The 18,686-nt window shown below is 32.7% G+C and overlaps 1 pseudogene; it reads right to left on the bottom strand.

The window, feature by feature from the left end:
• Positions 1 to 310: 310 nt before the first annotated feature.
• Positions 311 to 18,601, bottom strand: LOC111281623 (uncharacterized; annotated as a pseudogene).
• Positions 18,602 to 18,686: the final 85 nt, after the last annotated feature.

Genomic DNA, 18,686 nt, shown 5'->3' on the forward strand with positions numbered 1-18,686 from the left:
AGCTAGATTTTGCAGCATAATTCTTAGTATTATTACATATCGAATATTTCCCTCCGTTGACTTTGATGTTTAGCATTCTTTAAAGTTATCATCATAACACATTATCTTTGCCATAATTAAACTTTTCCAAACTCTAGTAGTAACTCTTTCAATTTGTAGTAATGGCTCGTATAAATCAAAAAGGCAATAAAAAAACGAAAAGGATTACAGCTATTTCGATAAATGATTTTGAGTGTGCGTGCGTGTTTGAAATGTACATATCTACTCTGAACTTTGATGTGAAAAAAGAAAAAAAAAAAAAAAAAGAAACTTAAAATGAAAACCAGGAACTATTGGTTCCATTTTTTGCATGAGAAGAATTTATATTAGCAAACAAGAAAGACCTGCAAAGTGGGCAGGTGAACTGATCACGGTCTAGCCATTTCTCAATGCACTTCATATGGAAGACATGTCCGCATTTCTGGAGTTGGCTCACAACATCTTCCTTCTCCAACTCCACTAAGCAAATTGAGCACACTTCCTCTACCTCTCCATTACTACTATTTCCTCTGCCGCCGTTACAAAGTTTCAAATCTTCAAACCTTGCCACCGGGAGGCAAACATTCATCACCTGGCAGCAGTTTTCCTCTGCTCGATACCATGGAAAGACAAAGCCAAGCATACTGAGAAGAGCTCTCTTGAACTGAAGGTATGGGATGCATACATAAATGCAGAAAATAAGGGCTAACGTGCTTAAACGCAAGTTACAACACATTATAGAAATAATTTTTTTTCCTTTTTCTGGCTATATTAGCATTCAGCACTTTCCTCGAGGTCTCTCAAACAGAAACGGCTAAAAGAAACGAATTCTGCAGTGGGTTTTTTTTTTTTTTTTTTTTCTTTTAATAGTCTTGACGTGAAAAATGAGAGGTATGAATCGCTTTACATAGCAATGAAGCTCAAAGGTTCAGTCACTTTCTTTATATTGGACTAAAAATAACATGCAAATGTTCCCCAAATACTCCAATTCTAGCAAAGATTTGACTTTTTGGGAGTTTCGTTTCATCTTTGCTAAAGAATATTAATTGTTTGCCAACAAGGTGTCTACCCTTTATTTTATTTTGAATGAAACATATATATATATAAAATATAAAATATAAAATTATTATTTTATAATTTATATCAATATCTCAAATATAAAATATATTTTATTTTAATTAAAATCATATCAACTTTTATTAAAATTTTAATTATATTATTATCATATTATCGGATTATATTTAAAATTAACATATATATATATATATATATATCTGTTTGAACCCATAAGCTCTAAGTTAAAGCAACAAGCATGATATTTTAATAATAAATTAATAACAAAACATAAATTAATTCGTTAAACCAAACTGCCAAACCCACCCAACCTTTAAAGTAGTCCTATTTGTACCTTTAGACGGATTTTAAAGGCTTATTTCCTACAAATTTAAGCCCAAAAAAATTTGGTTAGGCTCACAAACAGGACCAATTTGTTTATATATTTAATAGGCAAATTCCAGTTGTGTTTAAAGACTCTTCTTAATTTATGTATGGTTGCACGCACCAAGGTCGTCGTCTTTCTTTATAATCTACTGCTCAACTTGCAGATAGAAAATCGACAATCGTTTGTCCCATCTACGATCTGACCCTCTTGACCTTATCCGGTGACAAATTGCTCCTGAATTGGCTCCTTAACTCAGGCGAAACCTGTTTGCATTTCTTTTTCCTCTAATAAAAGAGGTTTATAAATCTACAGTTTGCCCAAATCTCTTTGTATACAAAGAATTTTATAGTACCTTAACAATTGATTAAACGATTCGTTCAAAATAGCCATGTGCAGCACGCTTCCTGTCCTGCAAAAAAAAATGTATGTTTTTATCTCGTGGGAACAACGTTTAGATGCTCTTGCCTATTTTACGTGGCTTGGTTTCTTCAATGTCGACATGACAATTCTATATTTCTGTGTGTATCAATTTAATGATCAGCTTATTAAGGGGACAACCGAAACAGGGAACATCCACAGAAAGTTGGTTGTAATCCCTCCGGCCTAGGTTTGAAAATCTTTCTATTACGAGGAAATAAAAAAGACCGACCAAATCACAAAGATCTTATAGGACACTGAGAATTCTACTGGTGAGTTGTTCTGCAAGAGGAGACGTATCTTCTTCACTTAAAAACTTTCTTCTAATTAAACAATGCCTCATCACGTCCTATATTTGCACAACCAGCGCAGGACATACCGGGAAGTATATATTCAATCATTTCTGTGGGTAGCCGACTTCTGTATCTCATTCATCTTTGAAGGCTGTCAAATTCCGATCCTCCAACAAGGGCTTGGATGGCGATTGACGACCTTCTTGATTAAAGCATGCATTCAGCTGGCGATGGTTGCGTCTTGCTTCTTAATGGTAAGTGCTACGAGGCAGATGGATTGTGACACAACAGGCCAGCAATTTTAGACAGTAGTAACTAGTAAGAGCTCGTCAAAAATGAAAAATGACACCATTGCTAATTGCTTAGATCAAATATGCAGTGAAAACAGTTGACAAACATACCACAAACACATTTAACGGTGCCAAAATACAAATATTAGAAGTTGTGTAGAAAAGCAGAGGTAACGTCCATTCATAAAATCTAGAAATTTTCCATATTGTCCCACATAAATGGCAAATAAATAACAGGAAATCAAGAAAAAGGAGCAGGGCAGAGAGACTTACAGATGTTATGAGCCTAACAGAAGAAAAAAAAGAGACTTAAAATGTTATCTGAGAGGTTTTCTTCCCAAATATTGCTTCCCAAACTTGGTTTTGAGCGGTCTTTGAGGGATAAAAACCTGAAAGCACAAGAGAAAGAGATCGGTCAATCATCAAAGCTAAAAGTGTTTCCATCGTTTGTACTCCAATACTTAAGTCAATAGGAGTATTCATTCGGTCGATTCGATTAATTTTCAATCGAATTATTCAAAACTGAATTAGCCGAATTACATTATTTTATTTTCGTTAACTAAATCGAATCTATGAATTTCAAAAACTAATCGATCGAATTTAATTTTATCGATTCGGTTAATTTTTTTGTTTAACCAAATAAGAAATGTATTTAAGTTAAATTATAGTTTAAACTTTTAATTTCTCATATTTTAAATAAACTAAAAAAATTATTCAATAAAATATTCAAATACTAAAGTATTATGTTAAAAATTCTAACAAGTTATGAAATTAAGTGATCCATTTCATATATTTTTCATTTTATATTTGGATTATATTATATTTCAATTAATTCGGTTAATTTGATTTTTGAATTGAATTAATTGAAAATCGAAATTCTTCTAAAATTATTTTCGTTAACCAATCGAAATTAATTCGATGGCCAACTAATTAACTTAATTAAATCCATTCAGTCGATTAATTTGGTTAAAACCAAATTATAAACACCCCTACAAGTTAGTGCTCAATCAAGGAAGAGAAAGAAGAAAAAGGCAAAAAGTAGGTATGGAAGCTAGAATTCCAATTAGTTTAGAAGCATCGAGAATGAAATACTTATACCTGTGCGATGGGGAACCTTGGGCCTAAGTAGCTTAAGCTCAGTTTAGAGGGTAAGGGCTAACGTTGTAGGTCCAAGTTGAGTTGGCAATTGACAATCTAATTGAGGGTGACAAGTTAGCTTTCCTATGTGCTAGTTGGTGGTTAGTTGAGATGGCCGAGCTAACGTGGACCCCGAGAATTTAAGTCGGCTTGACACATCTACTCGATCGAAATGACCAAACTACCTTAGCTTGACAACTGACTTACATTCTGGGGTGAAAAGTTTATTTTGCCTTTTGGACACTAAAATGCTCCTAACATTCTATCCTTCCACCAAGTAGTCTAAGTTGTTAAACTAGCAAGAAAACGATTAGCTGATCTTTTATCATTAGAGTTGAGTTGTGAATTGAGCATGGATTTCTTCCAAAAGTTTTATGGTGTCATTTTGATAAGATGTTTTCATGATTATGTCGACCTCAATTTGTTGAGCTAATTATGAGGCTATGCCGATGTAGATGAGGTAGTGTCATTGTTCAAGTTTGAGATGGTGTGGCCAACATGGTCTTCGCAAGGTATGACAGACATGATGCTTGTAGTACATGTATAGCATATCCAACATGATATTACATGTATGGTTGATGTGACGCTTGTAACCTTTCTCTAGTAGATCACGACAAGTCCAAAATGACTTTACATGCATGGTTGATGTGATACTTATTGACTTAGTGGGTTTTGGGTTTTACGTAGTAGAACTAACGTAACCTTTCTACAGATTTATCTGAATCTGCATTTATTGAGGAAAGAAATTTTGGCCGTTTTTTGAATTTAGATTGAAAAGTTAAGAGTCATTATTGGTAACTACTATGGGGACTTGGCTTAATCTGGGATGTCCATCTGATCTGGGACTTAGCTATATAAGGGCCCTATAGGTCCTTAGTTTCTCATTACCCATATTTCTTAGCTCTCTGGTTAACCAGTTTCTACTAGTCTTAAAAATTTTCTAGCTTGCTTTTCTCCAATATCTTTTCGTTCAACCTTTTTTTCAAAACTTACTTTAGTACATTTCTTTCTTTTTTATTATGTATTTTGATTCTAGCTTGTTTAACTTTAGGGTAGAGATAAGGAAAGGTCAGCTCAACCAAAATAATTTCTTTTCAAATTATGAGGTCCCTTAAGTTATTATAGGAAAAGATTATCATCGAGTTGCCTATAGGTTAAACTTAATGTCTGTAGAGGGCTAGAAACAAATTAAAGATAATGCTCAAGCTAGAGGGAAAAAGTCTATCATGGGATGGACAAGTTTTTTTCAACAATAGATTTCGACCTCCAAAACCTTTCAATTTCAATAGCTATGGTTAGTTCGACTCATTTATTTGATCTTTACTTTTCTTCCCTAGCTCATCTACCAAATAATCCAAATCTTTTTTCTTCATAATTATTTAATAGTCTGAGCTCAGAGTCTAGCTCTAGCTTATCTTATGAGATTGAGGAGTTTTTTTTTTTTTTACTCCACATCATCTTTCTCCTCTTTTGATGTTGTGGACATTCTAGCCCTCTCTCAAACTCAAGGGCCTACTCACTTTTTAGAAGTCGAGCAAACTATCGAGGAGGCTTCTAAGGCTAAACAGGTCAAAGGGTTTGGTTAGGACAAGGAATAGAATGAAGGTGAAAGAAGAGGTAAAGGGTGCTGCTGATAATGATAATGATGACCTTGCCTTCTTCTACACCATTAGCCCTTCAGGCATAACCCTTAAAAATATGATCGAGAGTTTAAAGGGTAAAGCTAACCTTGAAAATTGTCCTATTCATCATATCTTAATAGTGAAATTTAAATTTAATTTTCTCGAGAAAGGGTATAATATAGTGTTGCTAACCTCCCAAGACAAGATGATCACCCTGTTAGAGTTCGATAAGATATAGGTGTATTGGAACTCTATTGTGGTAGGCCTCAAATTTCTTTTACATTGTTTATTGTTGAACTTTGTTTAGCATATAATTTAACTATGACCCAGCTTGCCCTTAATTTTTTTAGGCAATAGTAGGATTTATTATTCTTTGTAGATAATTAGGTTTCCTCCCTTTTATCCTTTTGTTTCAAGGAATTTCTTGTCATTAAGAAGCATTATAATGACAAGAATTGGTTCTATGTAATATAATAAGATTTTTGCCAATTGCTCGAGCTCAATAAAAACCTAAAAGTTTCTTTCCCTTTGTATAGAAAAGTTAAAAAAGTCTAAGAGATTAATAACGACCAAGGCTTATTTGAGAAGGTTAAGACCAACCTTTTGATTATGGATAAGCTCGATGCTCAAGACATAATAAATGACTTTCTCAAGAGGGAAAAGCTAGTAGTGTATGCTTATAAGCTAACCTTTCTTAGTGCAATTAAGAAGGTCAAGTACTGGGGTAGGTTCTTTACTATCTTTGCATAACTAACTTTGTTTTTTATTAATTTTGTTCTAACTTTTAGTTCGGTTTCTATTTCTTTTGTAGATATAGTTGGCTAATATTTTGGAAGATTGGACATGTCCCGTTTTGTATAGCCTCCTCAAAGGAGAGAAAGGGGTAAGCTATTCCTTAGCTTGATGCCCCCTCTTGAAGGATTAAAGTAATTGATTCACACCTTTTAGCAAGGCTAGGTAAGTGGTAAGAACTTGGCCATAATGCAAAAGTTGAAACAAAAGGTCTGGGCTTAAAAGCCTTAAAAAATGCCAAGGGTAGAGTTTCTTAACCTTTAAGGTAGTTGTCAAGCTCCAACCTTCTTCAGAGAGGATACTTATCACGATAGAGTTTGACTCCTCGAAGAATACCTATGAAGACCCCAAGGTGGTGAAAAAGATTACATGGGCCACTATGTCTAAAAAAGTTTAGGTTTTCTTGTACGTAATTTTTTATTAACTCTTATCCTCTGTCTCTCAAAACATAAGGTAATACTTATAGTTCTACTATCAAGCTCTTACTTATTTTTCTAATAATGAGAAGGACATCAAAAACTATGCTTAAGACGTTAACTCCCTCAATGAGGCAGTTAAAAAGCTAAAGCTCTTTAAAATAGTGTACAAAAAGACTAACGACGTGCTCGATAAAAAGGTTAAGGACTTAAGCTAAAAACTTGAGGATATATTCATCTAAAAAGCCAAAACATAATCTTTGTAACAATAGCTAGACTAAAGGTTGAACGTGGCGTTAGCTAATGTAGAGTAATTAAAAAGCAAGCTCTATACTACCAAGGAGGCCGAGCAATGGGATGTGGAGAACTTTATCAAATTTGATGATTTCTACAACATACAAATCGAATTTGCTCAGGATTAAGTGTTGGACTCCCTCGACTTACCTTTGAAAAAGGTGAAATTCTTTTTTATTTATCTTGACTTGTAAATGATTAGCATAAACAACCTTAGGTCCTAGCAAGACACAACATCAACCGAAGAGGTCCAAGACGAAGAGGACATGAAAACAAAAGTCACTATGAATGCATCTTTTTTGGTCGAAAAAGAGATAGCATGCAAGTATGAGGTGAAAGTCCAAGTTGGAGAGCTCGAAACACTAGCTATTAAGAAGTAGCCTAATAAGGGGTCTTATGATAGATTTTTTTTCTTTTTTTTTTTATTTTTCTTTTGTAATTTTGTTCTGATTTGTACATACTACAAATTTTTTAATGGAAAATTTTTTTTTTGCATATTTTAACTTAGTTCCTTCTTTTATGTACTCTTAGCTCTCAGTTTACTAATACATAATTTGTAGTGAACAACTTTCCTAAGTCTTAGCATTATTATTATAGCATAGAAAATGATAAAGGAAAAAAACTTTAAAATACACCAAGTTTGAGATTAGTGATAAATAAATTTATTAAATATGATAAAATATCTCAAACTTAAAAAAAAAAAAAACTAATAAAGTCTCAATTCGGTACCTCGAACTTCAAAGAATTTAACAAGTCTTGGACAATACTTTTATTCATTGATCTTCAATTCAACATTAATAACTTGTAAATAAATATGTTCATATAACCAGCTTGGATGTTATGATCACAAAACTAGGTTCATAATTCATGCAAGTCTAAGGTTGATTTTTAGTTCCATTTTTCTTATGAATCTAAGCTCAAATTTTAGACATTCTAAGTATAACATTATTACTTTAGACTTTGAATAAACGAACTAGCGTAATATATTTGAACTTTAAGCTTTCATTGAGCTCGAGTCAAGTACTACAAATAGACCTTATAATTGCAAACTTCTTTGACTGTAAAGCCTCTATTGATAATAAAATTTCAAGTTATCCACATTTCATGTCCTTAAGATAGGATTTTCATTTAGGGATTATAATTTACAAGTCTCAGGTTGGATCACTTTTTTTCGAGTTCGAGTCCAACTTCTCTTTTCATTTATCAACTTTAAGACTTTCACTTTTTTAAGTATCAGATCACCTTTGTTGAGGTTTTTTTGTCAAACATTTTTATTGTAATAGTTAAAAACCCTTTGCTGATAAGTTACTACTCTTGTTAAAGCAATATCTCTTTGCTTCTTAATCAAGTCTAAATCAACCCTTAAGGCTTCCTCGTTCCTCTCTTTGGTATCGAGCTCGACTATGAGGCTAAGAAGACTGATCTTAACTGAGATCACAACCTTTGTTCAAAAAAATAGATTGAAAGAGATCTCTCTTGTGGGACTTTAATGGTTATCTTTAGAGCCCATAATACTTCAAGAAGCTCTTTAACGTATTTGCCCTTAGTTTTATCTAATCTCTTTTTGAAAGCTTTAAGTATAACCTTATTTGCTGCTTCAGCTTGACTACTAGATAATGGATAGGTGAACAATGTGAACCTTAGCTCAATGTTAATTTTCAAACACCGTTTTTTAAACTTTGGATTCTTAAACCATTTTTCATTGTTGATTATTATAGACCAATGTAAACTAAATTGGCATATTATGTTTTTCCAAACAAACTTTCTAACCTAAGATTCAATTGTAAAAGTTAGTGCATCGAGCACCAATCATTTGGTGAAATAACAATGACCACTAGCATGAATTTTCTCTGCCTAGTGGTCAGAATGAACAGTCAAAACACGTTTATACTCTATTACATAAAGGGCCATAAGCTTATTAAGAGAGTCAACTCAATTAAGGGAATATGTTGCACATGAGTAAACCTCTAACACTTGTTGCACTTTTTTAACAAGTCGATCCCGTCTTTTTTAATAGTCGACCAATAATATCTTTATCTTAATACCTTAAAAGCCAATGGCTAAAGCTCGAGGTGATTTACACATATTCTTTCATAGATTTTCTTAAGTATATAGTTTGCCTCCTCCTTGTCTACACACTTCAAATAAGGTAAATCGAATGATATTTTATACAACTTATTGCAAATGATAGTGTATTGAGAAACTTTTCTCATTAGGGTTTTAGCTTGAATTTTTCCTTAGGTAGCTTTCCTGTCATCAAGTAGGTTTTGATCAAAAACATGCATGACTCTCTTTCTTTAATATGGTCGACCTGTTTCTTATTGATGCTCTTCGCCAACAGCTTCATTTATTTTAGCATGGCTAACCCATTTACAAAAAGTTTTCAGGTTTCTTTATTTTTTCTTAAATCTAAAAATTTTATATATGACATGATGACACAATATGAAAATAACACATAATAAACTATGTAAGTGTTTTCTATAATTGTGTTTCATGTCTTAATTATATCAACACATTTAAACATGATATTACAAGTGCCATTTTTCGTGTCTTATATGTGTTACATGTTTAAGACATGACTAATTCATGTTTTAATCATGTTATCATATCAATACGTATAAGTAACATATTTATGACACCTATAAATGACATCCAATTAACCCAACTATTAAATAAATACTATGTTGTTCTGACTAAAATAGTAAAATCCTAATATGTAATGTAAGACACTTTTGTCTTTTGCTTTCATTCTCAAAATTTTAATTTTCCTAATTTGATAATTCCCTTTCATCTTTAATCTTCCCTTGTCGTAAGCACTTTCACTAGACTTCTCCATTCTTCTTATCTTTTCACTCATAATCCACTAGCGTAGCCACTTTCATGACACCACCAAACTTTTTCATTCTTATTCTTATATTATTCACTCTTTGTCTCGATCTCTCTTCCATTCTTTCGTCTACCAAAGTCTAAAGAAAACCCTAAATCCTTAGCAGTAACTGGTGTTAATTACACTTTCAACAATTGAACACCAATCATCTATTACTTATCCATACTATTTTACAATCATCTTTCCAAGTTTGTCTTTTGTTTTTTTTAAAAAAAATTTTTTGCTTAATTTTTTTTACCCTAAGCTTCAAAATGAATCTATTTTTTTAATCTTTGATTTTTTTTCTAGTTAGTTTTAATTCATCTATGTGTCTCATATTATAATAGATAGATCAAGCTTGGGTCTGCATTCTATTAGTTTATCCCATTTGAAAATGATAATAGTGACAAATCCTAAGGTATCAGTCATTAGAAACTAATAACTATATATCTTTATTTAGATTAGTATCATATTTTACTGATGAATGATAATTGTTCTTTGAAGTGGATTATGATAATATCAACATTAACTTATAATTGAAAATTGTTAATATGAATTTGAAAGAAGGCGATAATGATATTATGGAGGTAGAGAAGATCCAAGAGAAAGAGAAAAAAAAAGAAAAGGAAAGTGACAAATAGTCACAAAAGAAAACACATTTCAACTGATTGGCAATTTTTTAGTTATTGCTTAAAAAACAATTAATGATATTCCAAAAGTAAAGTACAGGTATTTTAATGTTGTTAAAAATTATAAAACCTAGTATGGAAATGGTAATATGAAATGCTATATTAGCAAATATGTTAGGATGGACATATGTGACATAGGTCAAATGATCTTTTCTTCAGAACATGAGTTTATGGTAATGGGTTCTTCAAAATTTGATCCAAAAAAATTTCATGAATTTTTAACAATTGCAATTGTCATACATTATTTGCCATTATCATTTGTTAAGTATGATGGCATTAGGGCTGTGTTTTGTTATCTATGTGATGATGTGACTTTGATCTATAAGAACATTACTAAATTTAATTTGATTAATATGTAAAATAAAAAATGAAGTAAGATAAGACACAGGCTTGAGGAAACACCTGATAGGATTTGTTTGACTTTTGATTTGTGGACATTTGTCACTGCAGATGGGTATATGTGTCTTATTACTCACTTTATTGATCAAAATTGGGTTTTACAAAAAGGATTTTGAATTTTTTCTTTACGCCACCTCCACACAATGGTGTTGCATTAAGTGAAATGGTATACATATTGGTAGTTGAATGGAAAATTAAAAGTAAATTATTTTCTGTGACACTAATAATGCTTTTGCCAATGATATATTTGTTAATTTTTTGAAAGCGTAATTAAATGTAAGCAAAACACTTATAAAATATGGTCGATTTTTCATTTAAGATGTGCTTACATTCTTAATTTTATAGTGTAAGATGGTTTGAAAGAGGTTATAAAAGTTATCAAAAAAATGAGAAAAAGTATTAAATATATGAAATGTCTCAAGTGAGAAAACAAAAATTTTTAGAGTCTATTAACCTGGTGAGCTTCAATGTAAAAAAGGGATTGAAACAAGATGTTCTAACTAGGTGGAACTCCTTATTTCTCATGCTTAAAAGTGCCTTTTACTTTTATTTTGCTTTTACTCACTGGGAAATTAGTGACTCGAATTACAAGATTTGTTCATTTAAGGATGAATGAGATGAAGTTGAGAAACTTTGCAAGTTCTTAGGTGTTTTTTATGATATTACATGCATGTTTTTTGGAACAAAATAACCTACAGCCAACTTGTACTTTCTTTTAGTTTTTAGGGCATGTTTAACCTTAAATGAACACTTGAATGATGAATTTAGCTTGATTTTAACTATAGCTATGATATTATTATATCCTTATTATAAGTTTCAATTTGTTGATTAGAGTTACAAAAAGTTCTATGGTAATGATTCAATGGAGCTAAAAAACATTAAAGATAGTTTATTTTTTCTTTATGATGAATATGCTATCAAACTTTTTATTTGTGGTTCATCCTCTAACGTTTCTAACAATCAAACTTTTGATGAGAGATTTAGTAGCATGGGCGCAAATGATATTTTCAAGATAATTTAATTTTAATATTTTTTCTTAATTAAGAATTCGATGCTTATGACATTAAGTTTGGTAATGCTGTACAAAATCTCAACTGTAGCTTTATTTAGATGAACAAAGAGTTGATATGAAACAAGAATTAGATATTTTATAATTTTGAAAGGTAAATCAATTTCGGTATTCTGGTTTTGCTTTCATTACATGAGATATCTTCAGCATTCCTGTCTCTATAGTAGCATCTGAATTCGTTTTTAGTATTGGTGGTAAGGTTCTTTACCAATATTGTAGCTCATTCAATTTTTTTAACTTTTTCTTTAGATTTTTTATTTTTATTCAATTTGATTAATATATATTTTTTTACTTTATAAGTAAGCGGCAATTGACAGTGCATAGGAAGGAGAATGGAAATGTTGATATCTGTAAAAGGATTTAATTATTACTGATATGTGAATGTGACTTTTATAGTTCTATTGTTACTTATTTATTTTTACCTTATGATATATGGATTACTTTGTGATTACTGGTTACGGTTATAGACTTATGGCCTATGTGGTTGTGATAATGGTTGTGGTTATGAACTAATGATTATGGTTATGGTTATTTATTTATTTATTATCATGGTTATGGGAATTGTTTTTGCTAGAATTATTATAGTTATATTTCTTTTTCCATGAAAATCTTATGATTAATATGTTAATTGTGTGTAGCATTTTAGTATTTTTATTACATTATCATTTTGATTTAAGTTGAATTATTGATTAAATATTTTAGTGTTAATTATGTTAATTGTGCCATGTTGTGTTACTTATTCCTTAAACAGATTATAATGTGTTAGTTGTATCATGTCACATGTAATAAATATAATAAACATATCATATTCGTGTTTAGGTTATTTGTGTCATTTAAGTATTCATTTCATGTTTGTGTCAATGTTATTTGTATCATGTTTGAAATGATGTCTGATACGAAACACGACAAGATGACATAAATTGTTAGATTTATTTTTTCCTTGTCATCAACCTTGCTGGGCTGTTTTTTTGCTTTAGCCAAGGTACATTTAACATCAAAATCAGCTAGTACCACTTTATGATCTACTTGAATAGTATGTAAAGGTCATACACACTAAGCTTGACCATCCATTTGATCAATTTGCCTAATAGCTTAGGTTTTTACATGATTTGCTTGAGCAACTGGTCAGTCAAAATATTTATAGTGTGATAATGATAGTACAATCTAAGCTTTTTAGCCGAAGTGACAACATTATATGCTAGTTTTTCTATTTTTTGATAATAAAACTCTGCCTGGTCAGTACTATATTCATAAAATATATTGATCTCTACTCTTCTTTTTATTCTCGAACTAAGATAGAGTTGGTAGCCTGATTTATGGTTGCAATATAAAGATATAAGACCTCGTTGTGTCTTGGCTTTGATAATATAAGAGAAAAGGAGAAGAACTTTTTAAGTTCTTCAAAGGCTCATTGACATTAAGGTATCCATTTAAATTCATTGATATTTTTAAAAATCTTAAAAAATGGTAGGCATCGATCTACTAACCTTAACATGAATCTACTCAGCATGGTAACTCATCTCATCAGCTTTGCACCTCTTTTATTGAGGTTAGCATTTTTATATCCAAAATAGCTTAGAGACTTTTTTGAGGTTAGCTTCTATCCCTTTTTTGTTGATCATGTATCCAAGAATTTGCCCAACGTAACCCTAAAGGCATATTTGCTCGAGTTGAAACTCATGTTGTACTTATTAAGTGTGTTGGATGTTTTTTCCAAATCTTTCAAATGCTTAGCCAAGCTTTGCTTTTCATAATTATGTTATCAACATACATCTCGATAGTATGGACAATTTAATCATTGAACATTTTGTTGACCAACTTTTGGTAGGTTACCTTTACATTTTTTAGGCTGAATGGCATCATCTTGTAATAGTAAATGCCCTTATTGATCACAAAGGCTATCTTCTCTTTATCTTCCTTTAACATCTTAATCTAATTGTAGCTTAAATATGCATTTATGAAATTAAGCAAGCTGTGCTCAACACTATCATTTATTAACTGATCTATACTCGGCATAATAAAACTATCTAGGCTTTGTTAAAGTTAGTGAAGTCAATACATATTCTTCATTTTCCATTATGCTTTTTTACCATGACGATGTTCATTATCTATATAGGGGTAGTATACTTCTCTGATGAAACTGACCCTTAACAGCTTATCGACTTACTCTTCAATAGTTTTTTGCCTTTCGAGGGTAAAACTTTTCGCTTTCAACCGAATTAGTTTCATGTTCAGGTCAGTATACAACCTATAGACCATTATCATAGGATCAATCCCAAGCATGTTTGATAGGGTCCATACAAATAGGTTAACATTATCTCTTAACAATTGTATCAAATTTTCTTTTTGATTGATTTTGGCCTCTATTTACACACATTTATCTTTGTTACTTTAAAAAAATGACACAAGTATAAGGTTTTTGTCGATACTAGTTGGTTAATATCAATTTCAGGCCTTTGGTTGATAATCTCTTTTTGCCCACTTAAGTCAAGACTGTTTCTTATAAGAAAAACAATTCTTAACATGAGTGATAATGCATTTAGTTCATTAGTTTAGTATTAATATAAAAATATAAGCTAAATAGTTCAATAAATATAGTTTTTTGTATTTACAAAGCCAACTTAAAAGCTCGACTTGAAGTGAAATAATATCAGTGCTGGATTAAGAGCGCGACATCGAAAAATTTTCAAAAGATTTTTATAAATTGAAAGCTTAAGAGCTTAGTGTTGGCTCTTAAGAGAGCATTTCTTATTTCTCTTGTTGATCTTATGTTTTTTAACCTAATTGTTTTCTTTCATTTTTTCAACATTTTTTACCCTAACCTTTTTTTTTCCCTAGCTTAGATTTGTTCAAATTTGGCTGAGCTATCAATCTGTTTTCCAATCCTACCTCTCATGGTTGTATCATAACATTGTCTTACTATGGATTGGTCTCTTTGAATCTTCTCAACCTCGTTAAGAGTAGAAAACTTAATCTTGGGATAAGGAGCTGAGCTAAATATTCTCATAATAGATTAACTCAGCTGACCTAAAATTATGTTGTATGATGAAAGGACGTTTACCATTATAAATTTAATAATCGAGGTGACACTTTTTAGCTCAATATCTATTATGATCAGTAACCTGATCATGCCCGTTAATAACACCAGTTCATTCTTAAAACTAAGCAAGGTGGTAGTGATTGGCTTCAATATTTTCTTAGTAATCCCTTTCCTTATCTTAGTTGAATAATATAGGACATCAATTAAGCTCCAATTATCAAATAATATTTTCTTCACCAAATGGTTGTAGACTATGACTTGAATGAAAATGGCATCGTTATGTGAGAATTGGATCTCTTCTAAATCTTTCAAGTTGAAGGAGATTGACTCATCTTTTCAACTTTTTTGCTTTTATGCCACGAACTCAATAGCCATAACTAACTCGTCTTTCCAATTTTTTTGCTTCTATACCATGGACCCAATAGACATAACTGTCCCATAATCACATTTTTTCTTGGCCAACGTTGAAATCCCACCAGTTATCACATTAATGATTATCATAATAGGCCACTTATCCATATTATTTCTTTTTTTTTCTTTTGATCGGGCCCATGGTTATCATCACTTTAGATACCTCATTTTTTCCATTCCTCTTGGTCTTTTCTAGCTTGTTCCCTTCGATTTCTGTATATAAAGTCCCTTGTCCCTTGTTTTGACATTCTTCTATCCATAAACATGTTCAGCCAACCTATTTTAATTAAATTCTCTATTTCATTCATTAGGTCGATACAATTTTTAGTGTTGTGGTCATAGTTTCTATGGAAGACACATCTTTTTATCTGATATCTTCTATTGTTTTACCTCTGTGGCTTAGGCCATCTGCCCTAGAGGTCCCTTTCTATTTGTATCAAAATCTTTTATCGAAAGGTATTCAGTGTAATATAATGGTGGTAACTTTTGCTCGAGCTTCTTGCCTAAGATGCCTCTTAGATTTTTTTTCTCTTGGGGGATTGTTGATTTCTCTTCCTTTTCTTGAGTCAAGGAAAGAGGATGTGCCTATCTCATTTTGGCTTTTTTTCATTATAGCTTTATCATTGATATATTTTTCAGCAATTAGTAACACGTCGACCAAAGTCTTCGGTGGTTCTAGGGAGAGGGTGAGTCTTAGTCACTCAGTCTGCTGATCAGAATGGCCACTACACTAGCTTGTTTTAGGCCTTTCACCTGAAGAGCCTTAGTGTTAAAACACATGATAAACTCTTTTAGGGATTTATTTTTTTCTTAGTAGATCAAAATTAAACTTAGTGTCGTTTTCTTTGTTTGTTGGCTACTGACAAAATGAGACAAAAAATAGTGGTTGAACAACTTGAAAGAAGAGATGGACCTTGATCTAAGCTATTGTACTATGATCAAACTGCTCCTTTGAGCATTATAGTAAGTCTTTTTATCATAAGGGGCTCATTGGCTCTCTGTATCATCATGTTAGCTTGGTAAAACTCAATGTAATCAAAAGGATCAATAAACCATCATAAGTCTAAAAAGTCAGCATCTTGAATCCTTTAAGTGGCAGAGCTCGATCTATGTCCTATGTGAATGAGAGGTTTCTAGGAACTTGAGCTTGTTATCAAAGGTAGAGGCCTTGTTCTTCAGCTTTTCCATCACTTCCATCTGAGTTTCTAAGTCTTTGTTGGGTTGTGGTTCTGAGGTAGCTTATTTGAACTCTTTGGGTAGTGGCTTGTGTTAGGGTGTTTGTAGAATAGTGGGTCATTGGCATTTCATTCTCATTAATGCAGACGAGGTGGCAATGTTGTCATAGGTCAGCAACTTTTTTGTTGGTGAATTCTTAGAAGTTGTTAGGTTTGGTGGTTTGGAAGTTTGTGGTGGATTAAGTTCTATATCATTTCCTTCAGGGATTGTAATTGTTGGGTGAGTGCTTCAAATTGCTCAATGGTTGGGGTTGCTAATGCAAGTTGGTTAGGGTTTGGTTGGTTGAGTTGGTATTGGTCCTAGGTCTAATAGTAATATCTCCTTCCTCAACTATTCTTTTTCTCAGTACCATTTTAGTTCGACTATATCAAAATCCCACTAACTACAGCACCAAAATGTTGGTGTCGAGTTGTCTGTAAGAGGTAAAAAGCTTGAAGCACAAGAGAATGAGATCGTCAATGACAAAGGCTGAAAGTGTTTTTAGCATTTGTGTTCCAATACTCAAGTCAGTGTTTGATCAATGAGAAGGAAGGAGAAAAGGTAGACAGTAAGTATAGAAGCTAGAGTTTTAGTTATTTTAAAAGCGCTTGGAATGAGATACTTGTGCGATGGGGGACCTTAGGCCTAGGCAGCTGAGCTCAGTGTAAGGAGTTAGGGAACAATCCAATTGAGGGTGACATGTCAGCATCCTCATGTGTCAGTTGGTGTCAATTGAGGTAACCGAATTAACATGGACAATGAAAATTCAAATCGGCCTAACACGTTAATTCGACCATAATGATTAAATTACCTTCTGTTAATAATTGACTTATACTTTGGGATGAAAGGTACATTTTGCTTTTTAAATGCTAAACGGCCCCTCACAAAAACCAAAGATAAAAAAGGTGCCTTCTTGTCCACAAACCATTTAGCAGTTTTATCATTAACCACAAATCCCATTTGCTTTAAAGTTCCGCTAACACTCTCTGCTTCTTCCCTCTTACATAATCCATCAACCAAGCCCACAAATGTGGTGACATTTGGAGAATGTCCTGCTTCAGCGTTTCTAAACAAAACTCAATGGCATTATCGAATTGGTTAAATTTATACAATCCTTGAATCAAGACAGTATAACTAAAGGCCTTAGGAGTAACCTTTCGATTGCATCTTCCGAAAAATTATCTTTTCGTCATCAAGGTTATGGGCTTTGCAGAAGCCTCCAACAATAGCTGTGTACATGACAACTTTAGAGATTGTACTTTTCTTCTGCATTAACCCGACAAGCTTCCTTGCTTCTTGGATAAGCCCATCTTTATAGAGCCCATCAAGCATGGCTACAGCATTGGGGATAAGGCCCGTCTCCTTCATTTTCATGAACAGCTTATTAGCATCCTGTGGCAGGGGAAGCTTTTCCTTTTTGCTGCTTCCGAATCTAAGGGCTAGTTATCTCTCTTGTTGCCAAGCTCAAGCTTGAATTTTTTCGGAAAGTTTGCTTAAGATTGAGAATCCTCCCTCTTCTTAACAGGAGCAGAAGCAAATTTAGTACCGGGGGATTAAAAAGAGGAACCATTACTAGTAAGGGTAGCTCCTTTGGTTTTTCTCTAAAAGAATGATGTAAAGGCCTCTAACCCTATAAGGTTCTGTTGGGAATACGCTTGGAGAGCCTTATAACCATCTCCATTGCTATTAAAACTGCTAGGTTCACTGTCTTTGACGGGTTGTCTTATATTGCTGAAAAGGCGTGTTTGCAAGAGATAGAGCAAAGGCGGTGCTCTTCAAATGAGTTGGTGGGGCTTCAAAGTTAAAATCTATATCAGTTTAATAAAAACCCGAGATTGTGATGATTCCAAATTAGAGCACTAGTATCTAGCATCAAAGGCTGTTGTTTTCTTCTTCAGTTCAAAGAAACTGCTTTTGATTTTCACATGAAGTGAGGGTTTAAGCCCAGAGAAATTAGGGTCTTGGGGCCAAAAGAAAACAGAGTGAGGGGAAGACTGAAGATTTATAGACAAAGGGAGGGAGGCGAAAATATTTGAAGGAGCAAATAATAATTTAACTAGAAGCTTCGAGGGTAATAGCGATAATTTAGGCAGTAAAAGTGAGCAATTCCTCATTTTCAGCGCTTAAACACCAGTAGCGACCAGCGTGGGGACATTGACCATTGGATACGGTTTTACAATACCAAGGGCCATGAGCTCCACTTTATCCCAGTAGCTTTTGCAGCTGTAATGCCCCACAATCCAATCACTTGAAGAAAGCACTTGGGTTTTGCCTTTG

Source organism: Durio zibethinus, chromosome 5, assembly GCF_047325235.1.
Source record: "Durio zibethinus cultivar Kanyao isolate XHJ-2024 chromosome 5, ASM4732523v1, whole genome shotgun sequence".
Taxonomy (NCBI): Eukaryota; Viridiplantae; Streptophyta; class Magnoliopsida; order Malvales; family Malvaceae; genus Durio; species Durio zibethinus.